The sequence below is a fragment of the Diadema antillarum genome, unplaced genomic scaffold (genome assembly GCF_040938485.1).
Source record: "Diadema antillarum isolate AM-2024a unplaced genomic scaffold, OU_Dant_1.0 seq00000946_RagTag, whole genome shotgun sequence".
Classification (NCBI taxonomy): Eukaryota; Metazoa; Echinodermata; class Echinoidea; order Diadematoida; family Diadematidae; genus Diadema; species Diadema antillarum.
In genome coordinates, this window is record NW_027271795.1 from 829,034 (window position 1) to 853,181 (window position 24,148).

The window sequence follows — 24,148 nt, forward strand, 5'->3', positions numbered from 1 at the left end:
GAAACGTAGGTTATCATCAATCCGCACGTACGAAAAAAAAATCCTGATGAATTCGAGCTTTCACTTGTTTTCACAGGATATTGCAAACAGACATAAAACAAACTCATATGCAAATTAGATTGTAGGTGCTGATGTCGATGCCTCCAATTCTCCCTTTGGTATGTATAAAGATATGCAGCGATTTCATGTTTGTTCTTTCTTGTCAATAGAGCAGCTGTTATAACTGTTCAGACGGTGATCTTTAGAGGACCCGTGGTCTCTTTCGTCACGAAATCGTCATACTATTAACGAAATTTGTCAACGAAATTTTCATTTCGTGACGAAATGACCGATTCCATGACAAAAAGAGATCATGCCAAAATTGGCGCCCCATACTTACCTACGAGCTTATCCTCAAAATTAGCTAATCCTCGAAGTTAAGGATCACTGTTTGAACGTAACTAAAGTCATGATTGCTTAATAGGGCACCAAGCCCCTAGCAACAGAATACTTGTCATACAATAATTCAAGAGAAAGATGATTCCTCTTTGTTTTGGGTCCATATAAAAAAGAATTATTGTATTTGATTGAAAGTGTGTTTGCATAGTAGGTCAGTGTGATGATATCGTCAACTTATCCACTTCACTTTCTGAGCAATGTTAGGCCTATTGGGAGAAAAATTATGAGTAAGCGTGGCATTCTGTGGCTACATTATGTTTTGATACGCATTGGACATTACTCTTCTTCTTCAAAGTCGACTTGAACATAGAGCGGAGATTCCTTGTAAGTTGAGTATGATGCTTATCCAGCTCTCAACTTTTATTTTCATCAATTCTGACAGTGTTCTTTGATGAGGATATCATGCTGAAATGTAATGTTCACTCACTTCGATGTTCTTTCCTATTGAAATCCAAAGGGCAAAGTGCGCTGCGTGAACATCCATTGTTTTTCAACCGTAGACAAGAGGAAATAAAAGAAATAAATGTTCTTTTCAGCATTAAATCATTGTCCATTTAAAGTTTCCGATTTGTCGTATTCTCCCTGTATGAGTACGGACGTTTACGTTGATGTAAACCGTGATAATGTCTGTACATGTTCAAAATAGAACTGTTTATATATATATATATATATATATATATATATATATATATGTGTGTGTGTGTGTGTGTGTGTGTGTGTGTGTTAATAATTGTACGCATCACAATCATTCGTGTGTAAGTGTTATATGTCTGTATGTTGGGTATACCGTATGTGCAAGGTGTGTGATTACGCTATCGAAGCGTTCGAAACATACCAAATACAAGAATGCAGGGCTGTTCACCCATGTCACAATAATCATACTGAAGTTGAAGTTTATTGACTCAACGACCCTCATGGTGTATGGGAGTACAATACCAATTGCAAATTATTATGTACAAAATAGAATAATTTCAAATAAAACTTAACATAATATATATAAGATATCAGCATATCAAATATGTTATGAATAATCATACAAATGTAAATCTATCTCTACAAAATTACGAACAACAACAGTGCCACAAGCGTTGCACGCACAGCACGTTACGCGTCGTCTTGAGAAAAGGAAGCCCTGATTAGTTGAAAGTTTCAGTGATGTAGTCCTCATTAGCATATAATGCGCGTAGAGATGGCAACGGACAAAGTAAATAAACACTGACACTTTACTTTGAACTCTTCAACTGCAAAGACTGATTCGCTAGAACTTTGCTGGAGTTTCCGAATATTCGTCGTATTCTGATTAAATCTACTTGACATTAATAGTCTATCTGCAGGTAAACCGTGCTTTTCCCAATAGTTTAAGGGCACGACGTGCAGGACCTTCTGAACGCGATAGAACTGGGATATTAAACTTGATCGGAACAACGACTTGGCGGCGTTCTCGCAGTGGTAACACACAGGACTGGTGCAAACGACATCTCAGTAATCATCACACATCCCGGCTTGAGATACCAGAGTTAATGTGAACTTGCCCAATCATATCATAGACATGCATTCAAAGGTAGAATCAGACAGTAAAGACAACAACCATGCATATATGTGAAATGCGGGAATTTTTTTTTTCAAATAGTGTCGTATGACGGGAAGAGGAGACATTGATTTCTCATACATCGTGGTAACATTAACAAATATCGTTTTGGCACCAGGTAAAGTGTCACAGTGTAGGTCATTGAAAGTCTATAGCAAAAAAAAAAACAGAAACAATGAAAATAAACGTCACACCAGAATCACTTTAAGGGAAAAAAATATATCACATTCATTAAGCATCTTGGCGTAGTAATTCTATGATTAATGCGTTTCTGTTGCACTAAGTAAAAGGTAATACATTAAATTACTAAACCTTACAGGATTGACTAGGTTTTTGTTGTTGTTGTTGTTGTTGTTGTTGCTTCTTCTTTTTCTTTTCTTTTCTTTTTTTGTTTCAGTGAATTTGAAGGTATTTCTCTCTTAAAATTGTAGGATGTCCGAACTATTTTGTAGTGCCGGAGCGATGCAGAAGAATTGTTCCACTAACCGGCTTTTGAGCCAGAATGTCATCAACGAGGCTGGGGGCCAGGTAAGTCAATGTAGGTTTGGTCAACTTTTACTTGATGTTAGCTTTTTATATACGACATAGCGCAATATACATGGGCCCCTCCACCACAGTTAGTTTTGACTTAAGAGGACGGGCTGATTTGGCTACAACACACATTTTCCATAGGCACTTACCCGAGTGATTATAGTCTTCAACGAGCTAACACAAAATAATAAAAACCAATAATGAAAATAATGAAAAGAAATAAAAAAAAAATGAAAAGAAAAATCCGTGAGGGCTCTGTCCAGAGTTATTTCATATCGAAAGGACGGGGGGGTACTTTTATATTTTCTTTCTTCCGATCATCAGATGATGCGACCGCACGCGTTGCGGAGCGCCAAGGCAGCTTACTGGCAACCTGCTTCTGCACAGTTTTCAGCAGGAAAATTACATCACTGTGGTTGGAGCAGAGGCTAATGGTAACTCTTCAACTACCTTTGTGTAGTTGAGAAATAGAGAGAAGTCGAGAGGAACGTAAATTCCAAAATCAAAGAGCAAGCAGGGTCAAGAAAGCTCAGAGTAAATATCACAACTGACAAATTCGTTAACTTCAGGCAATTTTAATAGTAACACAGATTCTAGAACAATAATACTTAAGTCGTTAAGACTAATGGTATTGAAAAAGGAAAGTTGTCAGAAAAGATTAAAGAAGATGAAGAAAGAGTGATGTTGAATACTATATAGCATCACCTATACGTCTCTACTTATCCACTGTTATCTCAACCTCTCTCACCCTACAAACATAGAAACATAAGTATTTGTTGTTATTTTATTTATTTATTTATTTATTTATTTCTAATCTTTTGTCAGGGTAGTCCATTCACCAATAAATAGTGGTCTTCCATGGAGCCCTGAATAATATTGATGAACATATGTACATTAAATAGCAAAACGTATATACAGAAGATGACATAATACAGTGTAGATACATACCAGCATACTGTACATTACAAAGTAACATAAAAAGTACATGCCACAGCAAGAGTTCACCAGAATGCCGAAATAACAATTAAAAACGCTATTATACAGGAATGATAAAGCCCAGAATGAATGTTTAAAACCACCATTGAAAAAAAGGCACATTTATTGTAGGTTTATTTATTTTTCTTTCTTTATTGAATGTTTAAATCACCATTGTTACAGTTAATGTAATTTGTATATTATTGTCTATACCATTATCATCGTTATCAACATCGTTATCTTTCAGTCATATTTACAATCATTATCCGTACAATCATCGCCATGATCTTCTTATCACTACTTTGCTACAGGCATTTGCTCAACGAAAGGGGGAGCAACGGGTGTGTGGGGATGCTGAAATGGTCTTTTCTCGAACGGAAGCAGCATGGCAGCTACAACAGGAAGCATTCTGCATTGTGGGAACGAAATACCATCATATCTTACCTCCGTGGAGTGTGCTAACTTTGTAGACCTATAATACCTAACACATTTCTTTCTACACAGTCTAGATCTATGTTTGCTGTCAAATAGGAAATGATGCTTGGTGAACATGATTTATATTATTTTGTTTTATTCAGATCCTTGCTAGCGATGTCGGGCTCGACGTCGCCAGAATGACAAACTCACCAGACGACATTTTCGCGGGTTTGACCGATGCATGACATGAAACAAGAGAACATGCCAATGAGGCGTCAACAGCCCTCAACATCGAAAATGCCAAAATCCAGGTATAAACAACAAAACGTGCTTGAATGTTAGCTTAATGAGTTCCATTAACTTCGAAATTAAATGTGAAATGTAGAATTCAATATCTTAACTCCGAGATCATGTATAGCTTTGAGGACAGATGGATGCATAGATGGATTGAAGAAGAACAGCCATGTGCCGTGCTGAAATGAATAAATGAGATGAAATAAAATAAAATAAAATGATAAGAAACGAAATGGATGAAAAAAATATTTGTGTGTGTTTTCGCAGTTATTTTATTATTTATCTCTAATGAGAAAATAATAATATTATGACAAAAATAGTAAGTCACCGTAAGAAGCAGGATCATAGCAAAATGATGAATTTGTAACAATGATAATCACCATGCCATCATGTCACACCCGTTGACATTCTCCCCAGCGTATACCTACCCCGTCCGGTGATGACAGTCCTGCTACCGCTTCAGCTCTCCCTTTCAAAGATACGAGTGGACAATGAGCTCATAGAAGAATACGAAAGTACTGGAGAGTGTCTACATATTGCCCCAGAGTGTGCGTTGGAATGGATGCCGTGTTCGACGTTCAGTGACGTCTTGGCAGTCCATGTAGTATAAATAGAGAAGCTGTTTATGGTCATTGGGCGAGAGAGGGCGCAGATACGATTTTACTCTGCTACGGGTCGGAGATCACTGTGACGATGAGTGCCAGTGGAACCAAAGAAGGCTGAGATTGGAAGCGGAGTGCATCTCAAAACCTTATACTCTTCAGCCACACGTGGTATTCTAGTAGAGAAGGATGGCGCTAGCTCGTCCTTGTGTTGACTAGAGAACAGTGATGGGGGGGGGGGGGGGGGGGGTTATACATTGCACTATGTGACACAGCGGCAAGTATCTTGGGCAAATAAGAAACGGGAGTGCAGCTTGAGGTTACTCAAATTAAAGTCCGGGTATAGCTGTAGTAAAAGTCAGAAAACGGATGCCAATACGCACTGTCAGCAATGGTTGCAGAGACTCCAACTCTCCCGCTTTCGACTGGAGATCTCCCGCCGAAATGTCCCGTTCTCCCGCTTGAGATTTAATTTCTCCCGCTTGAAATGATTTCTTACTTAGTGTCATTATTGTTGAAAAACAAGCCTTAGATATAGCACGAGATAGAGCTGGACCCCGGCCACAAGGAACATCGCGCTTCGCGCACATCAAGATGGAGTCTCTCGTTTGATAGGGGTTTCAGGCGGGAGAATCTCCAGATCAGAAGGTGCTTGGGGTTGGAGTCTCTGTGGTTGTCTAAATAATCCTAAAAATAATCAGTACAAAGAATCATCATATTAAAAAGCGTATACCACTGAATTGAGAATCATGCACGTATAACCTAAAAGCTGATGATAGAGACAAAAATCATCAAACAAGTGTAAATGACTGCAAGTTATTATGTGATCAAACCAAATGTTAAACACCAAGTTCAAGTTGCCGACAAACAATGGTCTCAAGTGGTAGGAAATACGAAAATAGATGTTTGGGGGAGGTGAGATAATTCATCAAACTTAGAGGTAACATTTATTTTCTGTAAGGACAAAGATTTAAGAGGCACACGCCCTCCCCCTTATTGATAAAAGTATGCTCCCCCTTTTTTTTTCTTTTTTTAAAAATCATTCTTATTTAAATTGTCAGCTGATATACCCGGAAAGGGGCTCTTTGTTTTGCACCCCCCCCCCCCCCCACTTTTACGGAATTCCTGGATCTGCCCCTGGTTGTAGGCCTACTCATTACCCACTTAAAATGACGAAATCAAAAATAAACTGACTTTCTAAAACCACGGCTAATGCATGCTTACTTTCTTTGCATCATTCTTTTCTACCTATATTGTCGTGAAATTTTGATTAAAGAAAGAACACGCTTATTTGCCAGCCTTTCTCTAGAACCGGCAGATAAAAAACACAATTATAGCCTACCTATAGGCCTACATTTATACTGCGAGTGGCATTATCATACAGAAGGTAACTTTTTTTTTTCTATAAAGACGATAGAGTAGACCCCTACTAAGATCAAAATTGTGCAATAATTTTGATTGTACGACAAATGACTTTTATTCCTTGTCCCCGGCATTTTATGTAGATGGCCCAAAACCACTATTTCGGCGCAATTGGTCAAAAATCGTGTCGCTTATGTTCCTTCTCAGCTAGGAGAGATAAAAAGCTCTTTCAAAATGCTCCTGTGATTTTATGTGATGCCAAGGGACATATAGACAAAAATTGAAATCATTTCGAAGGCGAGATTGTACCACTAAGCCATTGGTGGAGGGTTAAGTTCGGCCAACAGGCTCAAAAGTGCATGTCGCCAACGATGATTTTTTATGTTTTCTCAACTTTGTGAGAAAATATGAGCATAAAGAAGAAGCTTATTCACAGTTTCAGAAAAGTAGCCGAACGTTCTATGAAAACCTAACACAACTTTATAAGCTTATCATTCTTTAACAACAAAATACCTGATGGAAATGTGTCGCCAGATCTGCTGAAACATACGTTACCATCTTTGTGCTTCAAACTTGGTAATGCTATTACAGTGAATACTACAAAATTGTATTGTTTTTCTGATCAAAAGGGGTCTAAGTTTATGTTAAAAAATATTTCATCACTCAGCTTCAAAAGACATGCGACTGCTAATCTCGCAAATATAGATTTTAAAAAGGTAGATTTAAGAGAAGTAACATACGTTACCATCTTTGTAAAAAGTATGAAGGTGCATGGCTCTGAATGATTGTTCTAGAGTTGAGACTTATGGAGTAGATTGTCCTCATACCCATGGGTGGCAAAAGATTCCTTATTATGTTGCTAACTTATACGATTTAATCCACAAGTGTAACATACGTGATGTAACTTACGTTACCACCAAATGACAGAAAGCTTAGTTACACCATTAATTACCACCTAAATGTATACTTCTCGAATCTGTGCCGTCGATTTGAGGCCATGGGATACCTCAGCAACCTCTTTTACTGGCATCTTGAGCATTGGCAGCGCGCAAAATACCTTTACATGATGTGTTGAAAAACTGAGTAAGTATTCGATTGTTGGAAATGTGTTGTTGTTTTTCATAGAATCATGCTTTACTTCTGTTTATTGTGTGTTTATTAAGTCAGTATATTCCACCGTAAAAATCCAGTAATTACTTTGCTGTACAGTCTTATTCTTTTGAAATAAATCACTCAATTCATTAAGTAACGTATGTTTCGAATTTTGGTAACGTAAGTTTCAAGATGTTGTCATGTTAATAACAGACAATCTACGGGAAAGCCCATTTAATCTGAGACAATTTAATTGTTGCAGTTATGATGTTGATGAATTTCTACGTCAAAACATATCAAATTCATTTACAGCTGTATGTTCTTGTTTGTTTGGAGGATGCAGTAAATGGGGACATAATCATAGTATCTTTTTAAAAAATCGTTTGGTGAGCGTTGATGTTCAACTTGGCTTTAATGATGTCATATTTCAGGTATAAGCAATGAATTTAACATTGTTTTAAGAAAATTCAATGAATAGCCAATAAAATTAGAGATTACACAGATCTCTACTTCAAAACTAGTGGACCAGGTCCCTGCATTAATGTAGTAACGTAAGTTTCTAGTTTTGGTAACGTAAGTTTCATCAATTCATGTCATTGAAAAAGGATATTTTAGAGAATGTGCGTGGATAAAAATAACATTTAACTGTTCTAGAACTATTGTTGAAGGAATTCTGTAGGGAAATACGTCTTTTCAATTATATTTATCTTTGGTTATCATAAACCAATATGGTGACTTACTCCCTGACTTTTTTTAACGGAGAAAATAAACTCAAATTTCTGTCGTAATGTCGTTGATGATCTCAAAGTGAAGAAAAACACATTTTGAATGAAGAAAAGGCAACAAAAATACAGTGCATTAGAGAAATGTAATTTCAACTATTACTGTCACCATCATAGATCAGGCCTACATGATAATAATAATGATAATGATAATATATAGTAATTATAGTAATATATGTTTCAGTAAGCTATATGTTTAAGACATTAACATTTTTTGTTCTTCCTTCTCGTTGAAGTTGCAATGGGGAAGAGCAGTGCTAGGACTAAAACCCCATATATAGGGAACGTGTTAGCTGTAATCAGAATGGCGAAAAAGCATATCTCTAAGCAAAGATTCAAGAAAAAAACTTATGCCCGTCTCATAATTAACAAAGAAAAGAAGCAAAGTTACACATCTTTTTTTTTTTTACCCTACCACATTAGGGTAATTATAGGGGAGGGGGTTCAGGCTCCCCCGCCCCTTTGCCAGCAGTCAAAATATAAACAAAAGGAAATAAAAAGAAAAAAAAAATGAATCGCGGACTCACCCTCCCCCGTTTGAAATGAAAAAAAAAAAACCCATGAAATTGAGCTTGTACTGGCAGCATCGAATTGAGCTAAAGCCTTTTTTTTTAATATTTCTTCAATTTTCTTTTCTTTCATTTTTTTTCTTGCTTGTCAGTCGATGAAACCCGGCAAAAGAAATGAAACCAAAAAAAAAAAAAATGGCACGGGAGCTTTTTATTTTTCAGCCCGTCAGGAGATTAAAACTGGAAGTGGTCGACTTTTTCTAACTCCTGACCCCATCCCCCACCCCATAAAAATCCTACTTACGGGCCTGCATGCCTATAATCATTATCAGTACCTTTGTTGTGCATGTATAGCAACTTGTCCTTTAACTTTTCTTTTTAAAGATTCAAAACATTTTTCCTGGAGACAATTTCAAGATACGGCAATAATTATTAATGCCAGACTTGTTATTCTTGTTATCCTTGTGGATTATACTGTTTTATGCATACATAACAAGGAAAATCGAGTACATCATTTTACTAATGACAATTTCATTCATCCTACCCAGTATTGTGCTAATGAAACTGTGTAATTTGACGTTATTTCATGGACCTCATTTTGCCATAGTCAACTTACATGTAGTAAAGTGGTCATTTATTTAGTTAACAAAGAACATTTCTCGGTTCCTTCTTTCCCTATCTCTTGCTTACCGAGTTCAGACATTTTAAATACAAGCAATACGGCGTTATTGTTCATTATGAAGCACTTTAACAGAGTAATCATCTCGTTTCTGCCGTTTCTTGTTTCATACAAGTGTTAAAGATTTTGTGAATACTATTTTATGGCAACTGCTATTTTCAAACTGTTCCTGCATAGAGTAACTGTTGCGACAGCTGATGAGTCTGCAAAGTTATGGATTCGAAACATATCTTTCAACAGCATGAAGATAACAAGTTACAAGACATCAATATGAAGATAACAAGTCACAAGACATCAAGCATACGAAAACTTTCATTATGATAAAATTAAAGTGAAACCTACGTTACCCACCACTCGTTTTATATTACACGTACATCATGACAATATTTTCATCCGTTAAGGCACGAAACAGCATGTTCCCAGCTCTTATCATTTCAATGCCATGAATTCATAAGTATGAAGCCAATTGTCTTCAAAATATCAACAGTTACGGATTACTGTTCTACTGAAGAGTTTATACGAAGACATGTTATAAAGTCTTGCAGTTTCACAACTATTTTAATTGTTATTTTAGAGAATTGTATCGCCATAATATTGCGACATCGTGTTATAATATTCGTTCACTTAGAGTTGAAGAGAAATTAGTGTAAGAATATAACCAAAAAGAAAATGTTCCTAAATTTGCTGCACATGTAGTAGTATTGTCTTTGTAACTTACGTTACATTAACGTGAAACATACGTTACGTGGAATCTAACGACTATATTTTTGCGCACATAGTTTCACAAGTTTCATCGATGATACTCAAGAATTAGCTGGCAATTTGGGACTGATAAATTTTGAAAATATTTTCTGAAGAAAGTCTGACGTCAAATTATCGAGAAAACAAATTAACATTACCTGTCTAAGGTTTAACACAATAGGACATGCTGTGTTCAGTATAGCATACAGGTCATTTGCCATCCTTCCCATCTGCAGGCAGCATTTACAAACATGGAAGCCGATGGTGTACTTCACATCTGACGCATAATTATCTCAATCATAGAATGTAGTCACCAATCTTAATGCATTTGAAATAGAATGACATGGTAACGTATGTTACATGATGAAATTTACGCCCTATGAAAGAAATTATCACACCTTTAAAATAAAGCAAAACTATGTGTTCATATTTTTCAACTACAAACTTGAATATTTGTCTCGTGGATTGGTATAAAAATGAAACCTATTCTAACAACTTTAATTTTCCCGTTTTGTGATTGTCCAATTGTGCCGAAATAGTGGTTTTGGGCCAGATTTCTCCATTTCAAGCCCAAATTTCTGTAGGACCTATTTCTGTGCAGTCAATGGGAATATGACGCACATAGAATACCCACATGTGTTATAACCATTGCAGTGAAACAGATATCAATATTCTGACAAACCAAGAAGAAACTGTTTTCAAGGCTTTGAAAATAGTGGAGCATTGAAATAATGCTCAGATTTTTGTTGCTTTTAGCAGAAAAGCAAAATACAACAGGAAGACATACGAAACCACGACGTGTAGTTATGTGCGTCAAATAACATGTGAAACACAAGAGTGGGCCCGCGTAGTGCCACACATTATTATTTTTCCTACGTGCGTGAACATAAATTGCCACCGATAAATTCACAGGATACAAAAGGCTTTCCATACATCTCATAAACAACATGGCGGCGAAGGCGGCGGGTGTTTCGAATCTGAGTGCCTTTGGCGTAGCAACTGAAGTTTTTCTGGACCCGGCTCTCCTCTTTGGACCGTTCGATACGTTCCCAGAATTCCAAGAACTTTTCCCATCAGGTTACAGGTATGCAATTTAAAGTTAATAGAATGTAATTTTGACACTTTCTAATAATCTTTTGACAGGATATCAAGGGGCTTCTCGCTGTGTGATACAACGTGTAGGCGCTAAGCCCCCCGCACGGTCGCGGTCGGCCGACCGTATTGAATACCTGCCGCAGGGAGGTGATTGGGCTCTTTTTAACGCGTTAGGCCGCGCACTGGATGGCAGATTTCATATCCGGGTGGATGTATAGATATCTCGAATTCCGCAGGACCACATTGAAGTACAGTGTTAACATTTAACTTTAGGTTTCGATAATCAAGATAACAAGAATTTCAATCGGGGGGGGGGGGGGGTGTTTCATCAATTCAGTCAGCGCTGACAAGTTGACAGTCTCTGACAATTTCAGCAAAATCCTGGGTTTTGATTGGCTGAGATGCTCTGGTCACTGACTGTTACTATGATAATTGTCGGAGACTGACAACTTGTCAGTGCTGACAACTTTCATGAAACGGTACCCAGGCAGGTGTGCTCTGTTTCTAGGTAGAATATATCACACAAGGCAAATTATCATCTGATATAAACTTTCTATGAAAAATCCGTCTCAAAACAGAACTGCTGTAATATTTCAATAGGGTCTACTTTAGTCCTTTTCACATTTATCCATATTAACAAATTAAACTGATAAACTCATGTAGATCTAAATTACTAGTACTTGGATTAAATCATGTCATGGCAAGAGTCTACACTTTGATAGAGAAACCTAGGCTACAGGCTCTAATTTTACAGCTGTACACTAGGTACACTACAGTAATGCAAATGAAATACTGAATGCTGTGTCACAATCACTGATCTTTTGTTTGTATAAAAATTGTATTTTACATTTTCTTTTCACAGAGATCATACAGAAGTTCGCTTACTGTATAAGTGCTTCCAGAAACAGAGGAAATTGGTGCAACAGCAAGTCAAAAAGAAAATTCACCAGCAGTACCTTCCACCAAAGGTATTGTGAGTAAATTTACCCATTTTTTAAAATCCCACAAATTACAAAATTGTTGTGCAATCCACCAGTACTTACCATGTATTAAACCCAGTCTACTTACAGTGTACACACCTTTACATTGTATTTCATTTTATACCTACTGGTATACAATGTCCAAATTATGATTAATGATTCATGTACATCAACTATTTGTGGTGATGATCAAAATGTGGATTTTTTTTTTTCAATTTTATTTTTTCAAGTTTTCAAATATTGTGCCATGCTCAAGATATCCATGGGCAAATGTCACCATGCTGGTAAGCAATTCAAGAATGGTTTCTAATATGGTACTGTTCATGACAACAGTGTCAGATGGTATTAATCCAATCACAGATTTTCTTCTCTCTCTCTCCTTTTTTTTTTTTTTTTTTGCACCACAAACACAATATCAGAGACACCTCTAGTTTTTAAGACCATGCAGTTCATATTTTTCAAACTGATAGTAGTTTAGAATACTTAATGGTCTGTGTGTCATAATATTACATTTTGTAAAATTAAGTGATTAGACCTCTGTATTCCTTGGGGGTAGAGACATGTGGCCAAGAAATTGAATAACACATTTTGAAGCAGAATGTACAACATTTAAATCATAAGTGGTCAATATTAACCACACAAGAACACAAAAATGCCTATTTTGATTGCTTAAGTGTTTCATTCTTTTACTAGGTTAATCTTCTATTACTCGCAGCCTTATTTTTTTCTTTAAAGATAAAGGTAGCCTCAAGCATATACAGTAGTGTGAATTTACATGCTGTTCTTCCACTGTTGAGCAATATACCTGCATGCATGAGGCATTTCACATCGATGTTCCACCAGAGATCTTAACAGCCTAGAGTGTGTAAAAACATCTACCAATCCCCAATTGTCGGTCAGCTTGTAATACAGTGATGCTAACATAAATGCTGGAATCATGACAGTTTGAATGCAGACTACTGTACAAGCTGAAATTTTCGCGGTGGTTTTATTTTCGTGAATTTCGCGAATCGCCCTTGAACCGCGAAAATAACAACATGCGAAAATAACAATGCGCGAAAAGCTAAGTTCAGTTAGACCCTCGCAACCGCGAAATTAACAACACGCAAAAATGTCCTCTATGTAGCAATTCGCGAATATATCTGTATGTGAAAATTTCAGCTCGTACAGTAGTTCCTTTTTTTGTTACAAGACATTTCCCGGACGAATGCAGTTAAGCCTCAAAATCACAACCTGTCAACAATTCAAGATGTGGCTGCCAAAGAAATAACAAAACAGCAAGGCTACAGTTTACAAAAATTGATACAGTAAAATACTGTACTCTTTTTAACTTGAAATAGCAAATTAGCTTTTTGATCTGAAGTGCAAGTTTACCTCATCTCAATCTTTGAACAGGGTTCCCCTCCCAGTGAGAAACCAGCAGGACCAGGAGGTGTCCTTTCTCTTTCTGATGCAGTGTCTGTACTAGAAGCCGTCACACAAGAATTAGAAGAGGTATGTTGAAGACGAACTTACCCTCAATTCCTACATCCTGGGATCAAGTTACTGTCATTCTATCGATTAATTTTTAGAAGGTTTACATGTAACGTAGAATGAATTTCTTGGTGTTATTTTTTTTTTCATGGCTGTGTATTTCTGGAGCTATTGCCTCCATGTGCTACACTTGTACCTCCCACCTTCAATTTCCATCACATGTGTCTACCTTTAAATCACAGTTTAAAATCTTAACCTGGAGCAGTATTATGACATTATATGGGGGTTCTATCGTGTAGGGGATATTGTATCTCTAATATCTTACTTCTATAAGTGATTCCTACAGTCATTGAGTACCAGATGTTTCAAATCTTTCTTTCTCTCTCTCTCTTCTATTACTTTTGTTTGTTTGTTTTTAACAGAGATCTGCATTTTGGCATGTGCAATGTTAGTGATGCAAGCTTCTGCTCATTTTTGCTGGGTTTTGAGAAATTTTGGTATTGAGGAATATTTTAACCAGAGAGGTCTGTGATGTGAGATGTAGTGTTGCACCACATTTACTGGATTAGAAAAAGAAGAAAAAGAAAACTTTGTCCCAAGTAGCCTTTCATACATACTCTTTTGTTTGGTCCAATAGGAACTCAAGAGGACAAAAGCAGAGTCAACATCAGCTGAGAAGGAAATTCAGAGGTATTAAGACAAGTACATGTACATTGGCAATCAGAACACTGTTTGTTCACATTGAAGTAATTGAAGGAGATTGTTCAAACTTTATTACAAATGTATAGTCTTATAATGACACTCATGATGTACACCTGAGTAGAGAACATGGTTTCTTTGACATTGGATTGCAAAGGTTATGCATGCAGAAATCACATTGTTATCATGACTTAATCTACATGTATACAACCAAATACAATGTATTAGGTGTGATATATATTTATATATTACTATGTTAATGACATTATTATCCATCTTGTCATATTAATCACCATACTATCATGACATTCCTAGGGATCCTAGCTGAAGTGATGGCTAGAAAATGACATTTTAAGCAGTGCTTCTGTGGTAGTCTGATTCGACTGTGAGGGGCTTTGCCCCAAATCTAATCATGAACAAAGTCAATTTAACCTGTACTGTCAAAACCTAACATGGAAGGATGAATAGACAAGCACTAAAATACTCCCAGCCCCTTTTGGAGTAGGAGCATAATGTATGTACCACATACTTTAACATAACAGACCATTCACTAATGCAACATTGTGAGATTTGCTATTAAGCTTTTGTCAGCCAAGTGACAGCAGAAAAAAAAGTCAAGACAGCAGGCCCAATCATTTTGTTGTTGCTACATGTATTGTGTTCTCTGTTCTTGATCATGCAATGTGTCAAACTTTTCCCCCAAGTTGTGTGTAGTGCTAAGCGACACTGGCAATCTGAAGCAAGTTAGAATTAACCAAATGCTCAATTTTCTTTTCATTTTTCTTTTTATCTCTCATTTTGTGTTTGTAACCTTCCAATGGTACTACAGAATATGCCGTGATGTCAGCAACAAGTATAGCACCACGCCTACGGCTCCAGTTGACGACAAGTACTTTAAAGATTTGCAGGTGAGCTATGGCAGTACACCTGTCCTCTTCAATGGCGGATCGGATCTAGGAATTCCGTAAAGCGGAGGGGGGCGCAAAAATATTTCTGGTGCCACTTCCGGGTTTCATCACCTGACAAGCAAGAAAAAAAAAGACTTCAGCACAATTTTCTCATTCAAAAATAGAACGGGGCGAAGGTGCCCCCTTTCATTTTTTTTTTCTTTTTAGTACACGTGTATATTTCTTTTATCTTCCAAAAAGAAAATGGAAGGGGGCGTTTGCCCAGTGAGCGTGCTGTGTTGGCTGGCTAGTATTCAAATGACCCCTGGAGAAAGTCATGTGACCAGCCGATCGCAGTTCTGAAATGCTGCCCCAGATTTGGTACTGCTCATACACAGCTGTAGCAGGTCTGACTTTTGTTTGACTATTTACACCCTGTACAGGGGCCTGCCTCAGGCTGGCTTTCTCATGTGTGACAAGAGTCTGATATGTACAGACAGCAAAACTGGGATTCTTGTGAGATATGCAATGTACCGTACTTGTGAAAGGAAAGGGAGAACGGAGCCAAGGAAAATAATGGTTTTCGTATGGAACTATGCCAAATCCATCAGCAATTCAGCGATTCACTGAAATGGAATTATTGTTTAATCAAGCCAGAGTGGGATTTTTTTTTTCTTTTTTAAATCAGACCATGCCTCATTGACATGATAAAATTACTGACAGCGTGTGCTAAGCTTAGTGATAAAAATCTGGATTTCGCGACATACTTGCAAACAACCCTCCTTTTCAAGTACAGTTACATGGAATGACATTATACTGTACAGTCCCGGGGACCAGCAGTGTTCCTTCATTGAAACCAAAATTTTGTTATAACCATGTTCATTATAACAGGAGTGCACTGTATTGTATTTCAGAAATGATGTGTGCATTAATTCGAAGTTTATTCAATGTGTCTATTTGCAAATGAAAATTTAGGGCTATTACAACTTTGTTTAGGGCTTTTTCCTTCTTCAGGCAATTGACGAAAAGAATATTCAGTGTTTTTACACAACATCAACTTTTCTCCACCCCTCAGTCCAGCTACACTTTGATTGAAGGGTTTTCCTATCTTCTAACATTCAGCTGGTTACTGGAGCGAAACACTGTACTTCTGCTCAATGTGAACGTGCTCGTCTCTGTGTGACTCTTCTTGACTCTGTGCCTTATCACTTTCGCAGAAAGCAAGGAGCCTATTGACTTGAGACGTGCATTCAGGCCCTGGACACAAGGAAAACCTCAATGGAGGTGGAAGAACTCTGCATGTAATCTCTTCATGGACAGAGCAGAAAAAGGAGAGATGTGGCACAGAATAGTTTAGAGGTCAGAATAGTTCAAAGGTGAAGTGGGTTCACGGAATCAAGGCACCCCTCTCCATGATCACCTTGCCTGTGTTCGCTAAACTTGAGACTCAAGACTTTGTATGAGGGTGAGACCCAGGATCATTATTCCCATCGATAAAAACAATTTTCTCTGAGATGTTCAAACTCTGGTTCTCTCAGTTAAAACAAAAAACAAAAACAAATAGAAAAAATGCCCAGTTTCACCAGGATGACCCTGTTGGAATTGTTCATATTCAGTGTCCTTGATTAGCTGAGAAAAATAATTGTTACTACAGTACATTATGCTTCAATGAAAGCATAGGCAATGTAACAGCCAGTGCTGATTTAGCCTTAGAAAAGCAAGTAATTTGCAGGAGACTTTAGTCAAGAAGGATATGAGAAATTTTGTGCAAATCAATTGAAAGGAAACCCAAACCCAAAGAGAAATGTGAATCAAGTGAAAGCAGCAACATGAGTAGAACACGGGTCTAGGGCAATTACCCCCTGGGCAATTACCCCGGACCCTTCCCCTGGCCCTAATCCTAATCCTAATCCTGAACCTAATCCTAACTATAACCCAAACTCCTAACCCTAAACCTAACCCTAACCCTAATCTTAACTCTAACCTTACCACTAACCAGTATTTAAGCGGGGGGTAATTGCCCTCTGGGGGTAATTGCCCGGATACGGTAGAACACATCAGTGAAAAGAATTTGAGGAAAATCCGACAATTGATGCAAAAGTTATACATTTTTATAAAGTTTTGGTGTTGGAACCACTGGATGAGCAGACTAATAGCGGATATGACATATGTATGGACAACATATAAAGAAAATATAAAGGGAATTCCACAAAAATTCCTTTTTCTTGAAAATTACACATTCCATCAACTTGAAACTGACATAATGTTATGTAGCAATTATTCCCCCTGCTTTCTGAAAGCGGTTAGTCAAGAGCTCTTTCATTATGCTAGAAAAGTGTGTGTAAAAGATCTATGGTAACCATAAATGCTGTAGGGAAGTACATTTATGAGTGCACTCTCAAGTTTTCCATGTCAAATCCAAGGATGCCCCATTCTTGCATATTGGAGGCAAGTGGGGACCAATTTTCACATGTTTTTGAAAACACACACTTTCAACTTTCTCACCAAATTTGGTCGTTTTTATTGCTAGGGTGATATGATAATACCTGAGTTTGCTATGTTCCTCTTTGGTAATAGTCTTCAGGAATGCATGGAAGGTGAACTTTCGATACTCCAGATAGCGCTGGACTTGGTCTCTTCTGTTTTTGATTTTTGAGGGATGCATTAAAATGCATATGGGTAGTGTACATTGTATAAAATGAAACATTTTTGCCTCCTTTTGTGGCACTTACTACAGACTACTAGTATACAGTATCATCAATTTTAGGTATAATATAAAAGGTTACGAATGTCAAGTTTGTGTGAAGGACTGCTTATAGTACTATGTAGCACATAGTTGTTTCCCTGAGGATTGCACTCACTAAAAGACATGATATATTGATTGATTGATTGATTGATTTTAATTTATTTCTATTTACACTCTCCTTGGTTTTTGTTATTAGCTCACCTGAGCCAAAGGCTCAAGTGAGCTATTGCGATCGCCCTTCGTCCGGCGTCCGTCGTGCGTCGTCCGTCGTCCGTCGTCCGTCGTCCGTCGTCCGTCGTCCGTCGTGCGTCGTGCGTCGTGCGTAAACTTTTTTACATTTTCATCTTCTTCTTGAAAACCCCAAGACCGATTTTCATCAAACTTGGCAGGTAGCATCCCTAGGGGGTTAGGAACTCAATTTGTTAAAATGGGCACCATGCCCCACCCAGGGGGCCCCCAGGGGGGGCCCAAACCCCCCCAAAATTAAGGAATCTGTAAAAATCTTCTTCTCTAGAACCAGAAGTGATAGAGCTAAGTTAATACTATGAGTTAGTACATTGATGACTGTAGTTTCAAGTTTGTTCATGGCAGAATCAGGGGTGCCCCCCTTGGGACCCAGGGGAGGGGGGTGGGGAAGGGTTCTAATGGGGCCTAAATTGTACATTTTCATCGTCTTCTTGAGAACCCCATGACCCATTTTCACCAAACTTGGTAGGTAGCATCCCTAGGGGGTTAGGAAATCAATTTGTGAAAATGGGCACCATGCCCCACCCAGGGGGCCCCCAGGGGGCCCAAACCCCCCAAAATTAAGGAATATCTGCAAAAATCATCTTCTCTAGAACCAGAAGTGATAGAGCTAAGTTAATACTATGAGTTAGTACATTGATGACTGTAGTTTCAAGTTTGTTCATGGCAGAATCAGGGGTGCCCCCCTTGGGACCCAGGGGAGGGGGTGAGGAGGGGTCCTAATGGGGCCTAAATTGTACATTTTTATCTTCTTCTTGAGAACCCCATGACCTATTTTCACCAAACTTGGCAGGTAGCATCCCTAGGGGGTTAGGATCTCAATTTGTTAAAATGGGCACCATGCCCCACCCAGGGGGCCCCCAGGGGTCCCAAATCCCCCAAATGAAGGAATCTTTATAAATCTTCTCTAGAATCAGAAGTTATATATAGAGCTGAGATAATACTATGAGTGAGTACATTAATGACTGTAGTTTCAAGTTTGTTCATAGGAGATCCAGGGGTGCCCCTCTTGGGTAGGGGGGGGGGGGGGTGGTGGTTGGAAGGGTCCAAATGGGGGCCTGAATTGTACATTTTCATCTTCTTCCTGAAAACCTCATGATGGATTTTTGTCAAACTTGGCAGGTAGCATCCCTAGGGGGTCAGGATCTCAATTTATCAAAATGGGCACCATGCCCCACCCAGAGGGCCCCAGGGGGCCCCAATCCCCCCAAATTAAGGAATCTTAAAAAAATTGGGCCCTTATTGTACATTTTCATCTTCTACTTGAGAATGCCTGGTCAAATTTTGGTAGAGCTGTGAATAATTTAGATTAGTGACTGCATGAAAGGTGAACTTGCGATACTCAGGTGAGCGCTAGACCCGCGGGTCTCTTGTTTTTTTTTTCCCAAAGTATATAAAGTACATAGTGAATGCATGTCATGTAACCAAGTAGTACAACAATCAAACCACATGTATTGCGCTAAATGAAACATATGGAAAACCCTTGAGATGACGGTAACACCTGCCATGGCGTGCATCGCTAATTTTGGTTGTTCGTGAAATCAAATGAAAAATAAGTATAAAATATGGGAAAAAAACCCAGTATTCTATCTGTGTCTATACATTCTTACAATTTGTACTGAATACGATGTAATCACTTCCGATGCAGGATGACACGCACTGCACAGTCTTTGCACAAGATTTTGTTCACCTTTGGCCTCTAATATTACGACTTACCACTACTCACACACAAACTAGGGAGAATCATGTGCGTGCTAGGACACATGCACGCACAATCACACACTGACATATATGTACAATGTCTTCGCTTTAAATTATCTTGAACATACATTGAATATAAAGTTTCTTGCAACTGATTGACAAATTGCACTTCGACGTAAATAAACATTTTTTTACGGTATTTTATTTTATTCATTCATTCATTCATTCTTTCATTCATTTATTTATGTATTTATCTTACTCAGTGTTCCGAGTTAAAGCCAGGATAAAGATCATAGGCATACATACTGGATTGGGATTCGAACTCGTGACCTCCTCATCGCTAGACAGAACTTATGTAAACTAGACCCGATAGCCAGTGGTGGTTTCTAATGATCCTTTATGACAATGGATACTGCACACTATTATTTAATCCAACCCGAATATGTATGCCTCTGCTATTTGCCACGGCTATTACTGAACACTCGCAATAATAAGTGTTTACCTACGTCGATGAAGCTCAATACAGTGTATGTCTGATCCTTTCTGGCAGTGGATATTGCATACAAGTATTATTATTTAATCCAACCCGAGTATGTATGCCCATGATATTTGTCACGGCTGTTTCTTAAAACTCTAAACATGATTAATTAATTAATGATTAGTGTTTATTTACGTCGATGTCGCTCAATTTGTCAATCAGATGTAATAATTAAGGCATTGAAATGAAATTGTCGTGCTACCGATCAGAGAAACTTCAGTAAAGTATGATATCACCATGCGCAAATATAAATAAAGCTGTATACATGAACTTATGCATATCACATACTGCACCCTAGCCAACTACCGGGCAGCAGCTAAAACGAGTAACTGCATCTTTGACCAATCAGAGGCCTAGAAAACTTCTAGAATCTTGGGGGGGGGGGGGGGGGCGTTGCAATAAAGTTGCAGTCAATTGCAAATCTCCCAAATCAGTTGCAGGTTACAATAGATTATGTTGCAAGGAAGATGCAAGCAATTGCAAATCCCCCAAGAATCAATTGAAGTTTTGCAATTGCAATACATGTACACATGTATATTTATTGCAAATTAATTTCAATGGAAATTTGCAATTGATCGTAAATTGCATTTGATCTATAGGCCCAAGCCTCATTTGCAACATTTGCAATTGATAGTTGCAATCAATTGCAACTTAACTTTCTTGCAACGCCCTCGACAGTAAGTTATACACATGATATTGCATGTGAGCTGATTTTGCATTTTGAATTTAAAAAAAAAAAGTACAATTATTACATTTATAGTACTCAATGGTCAGTGATGGTGCACGGCTAAACCATGTACCATTTTCTAAGGTAAACGACGTCGGTCTAGATTTACAACAAAGTACACATGCAAGAATTTATGGTTGAACAAGAACGCAACCATGCACTGCGTGTACACGTAAATTTAAACAAGAAAATTAGAAATGTCAATCGTAATGAGGATGCAGTGCTTTTCCTTCCCCTTGCTAATGAGTACAGGCCTCAGTAACAAGGTTGATTACACCTTTTTTGGCAAACTTCTTTAACAAGGCGTGCTCCTTTGATGGGTCGTGGATGACACGATTAAGAACTGCGCTGCTCGGGTCGGGCTCGTAGTAGTGGTTGAGGATATGCGTGCCGTTCGGGCTCGTTGTAAAAGGGTAGAACCCGTACAGAGACAGGTTGTCGCAGAAGAGGGTCGCTACGGCGAGAATCATCAGCCCAGAGGTGGCGCCCTTGACCTTCCACGCTCTACTCATCCATGATGCATTACACACGATTTCAGCACACAAGGATAAGAGAGAGACAGAGGGGAAATGTGTGAGGAAGATTAGAAACAAATGATGTATGGATACATCGGACTCCCGTTATAACGAAGTCTTTTGAGACCGGCTGTTTTCTTTCGTTATATGGAAATTTTGTTATAACCGAACAAATAAACGCTAAGAAAAAAAAAACAGAACGGACAATGTTTGGGCCTGTATTCTTAATTCGTTTTAACCGGAATTTTGTTATTGTAAACGTTTTCGTCGTAACGGGAGTGCACTTTATATATTATTATGTTACTTCCAAAACCATTGCATCATTACGTGTATTACAGCTGATTTGTACTGATAATACATTTTCGTATTTCGAAGGCCGTGCCTTCACTTGTTACTCGTATGTTTTTCTTTCAAAGTTTCTCAGATAAACCTCTTTCATCCCTTGCACATCAAGTCCAATTTTCTCAACGAACTAAGAACACTTGCGGGTAAAGATAAAAATACTTCTCTCTACCATGGAAACTACCTGCCAAAAGCAAAGCAAAAAAAAAACAACAACAACAACCAATAATCTGTGAAATTTTGGTTGTCTGTTGTTATTCTTAATTTTGTAATTTACAATTTGCATCATAAATGTATGAAAGTGGAACAAGAGCAAATAATTCGTTTGCAGATCATTAAACCATGCCTCACCACAGCCTCCTTTACTTTAAAAGAAAGAGGAAACATTGGAGAGGGGAGAGGGAGGGGAATAAGGATCTTGTAACGGTATGTAACACAGAAAACAGAGAAATGGGAAGATTGTGGCACAAATACAGTCATGTATCATGACTGACGTTTCCGTTTACAAATAATTATGTGACTCGATATATTCCTTTTATTCTTTTTTTTTTCTCAATTTCTCGTTCTCACAAAGATGTCTGGTCTTTAATCTTTGTCTCTAGATAGAAATTCATCTTGCACGGGATGGCATAGGAGATAATTCAGCCGAATTTGAGCATACATTGTACGACATGTACAAGGCCAAAGATTGTTGGGTTTGCATTTAGTCATGTCTGCTTGTATTTGGGATATGAAATAAAATACATGCAGTCATGGTCTAATTCTGAAATACATGTATCATATTTCGTGATTTACTAAGTACATTGTATTTATAGAGGTATAATCAAGCGGTACACCTTGTATTAGTTGTACATGGTACTAATAAGTGATGAGAGTGCAATATGGAAATTGGATGATGCTTTTTTTTTTGGGGGGGGGGGTGGGTGGGAATTACACAGTGGTTGACGGTCTAAGTTCGAGGACATGTTTCGACAATAGACGTGATTGACCCTGTCATCCGAGATGTGTTCTACGAGCTCTCAACAACCCCACGCAGAGCGTAATTGACTGATTATACGTAATCTGATGGGAATACACTTGAGAGGGCCATGTCTGAAGGCATTGACCCATACGGTTTACCGCTTTCCGTCGCATCGTTATAGCGTACTATGCACACATATTTATCAAGATTTTAAAGGAAATTTATTTTGAAAAAAATTAGGAAAAATTATCAAGAAAGTCGAAGGAGTTTAAACGTGGGGTGAGAAAATGATTTATTATAATGATATAACTCATGAAGACTGTTACATGGCGAAGAGACCAGAAGACGACTGGTTCAAACCGTTTTTGTGTTGTTGTTGTCTATTTTTTAGTCGTTTTATCGAGAAGAAAGGGCTGTCATTTCATCAAGCATCATTAAGTAGTTCCATGGCATCATAAGCTGCTACGACAGCGTATTGTTCCCATGAAATATCTGGCACCCGTTTCATAAGACTTGTTATCAGTGACAACTGCCACATTTTTATGACAAATTTGCTCTCAGCCAATCAAATGCAAGGATTTCAGTAGCTTGTCACATCTATGACAACTTGTCACTGATGACAAGTTTTATGAAACGGGCCCCATGGGCACGTTTAGGCAAACTTACCCACAAACGTAGTCCTCACGCTAATCTTGTTTCTCACATCAAACTAAACCTTAAACCCTGTCACAACCCTAAGCTTAACCCTAAAGTCCTTGGAGAATATGAGACCGGAGCGATCGTCGCAGGAGCAAACTAATGTCATGTCACTCATTAAGCATGTTTATTGTGAAGGCTCTTGCAACACAAAACATGTAATGGAAGCAATACAGAATAATCTGTATTTTTTTTGTGTGTATAATTTATTGGATTTGTTATTGAAATGGTCAATTTTCCTTAGAATGTCCTATTGTAGCAAAATCCGTGTTGTATTTTCGTTTGTACGTGAAACAGAAGTTGCAGCAATAACGTGAAATTGAACCAAAAAGATCTCTTCGTCTAAATGTTATAAAAACACCTGGGCAAGGCGACTTTAGAGCTTATTTGATTGAATTTATTATTTAAAATGTGCTTCCTCATCTTAATTTTCATCGAAAATTGAATATCGGACGCGGTTTTAGGAGTCGCTTTCTCGTCCTGAAAAAGGTACTTTCAGCAAGTTACCTCCTCGTCGCACGTTTAAAATTTC

General features: G+C 38.0%; 1 long non-coding RNA gene across 1 annotated transcript; it reads left to right on the plus strand.

The window, feature by feature from the left end:
* Positions 1-10,963: 10,963 nt before the first annotated feature.
* On the plus strand, positions 10,964-13,580 carry LOC139741714 (uncharacterized). Its single transcript, XR_011711634.1, has 3 exons — positions 10,964-11,094; positions 11,968-12,073; positions 13,481-13,580. It is a non-coding gene; the product is annotated as an uncharacterized lncRNA (long non-coding RNA).
* The last annotated feature ends 10,568 nt before the right edge of the window (positions 13,581-24,148 follow it).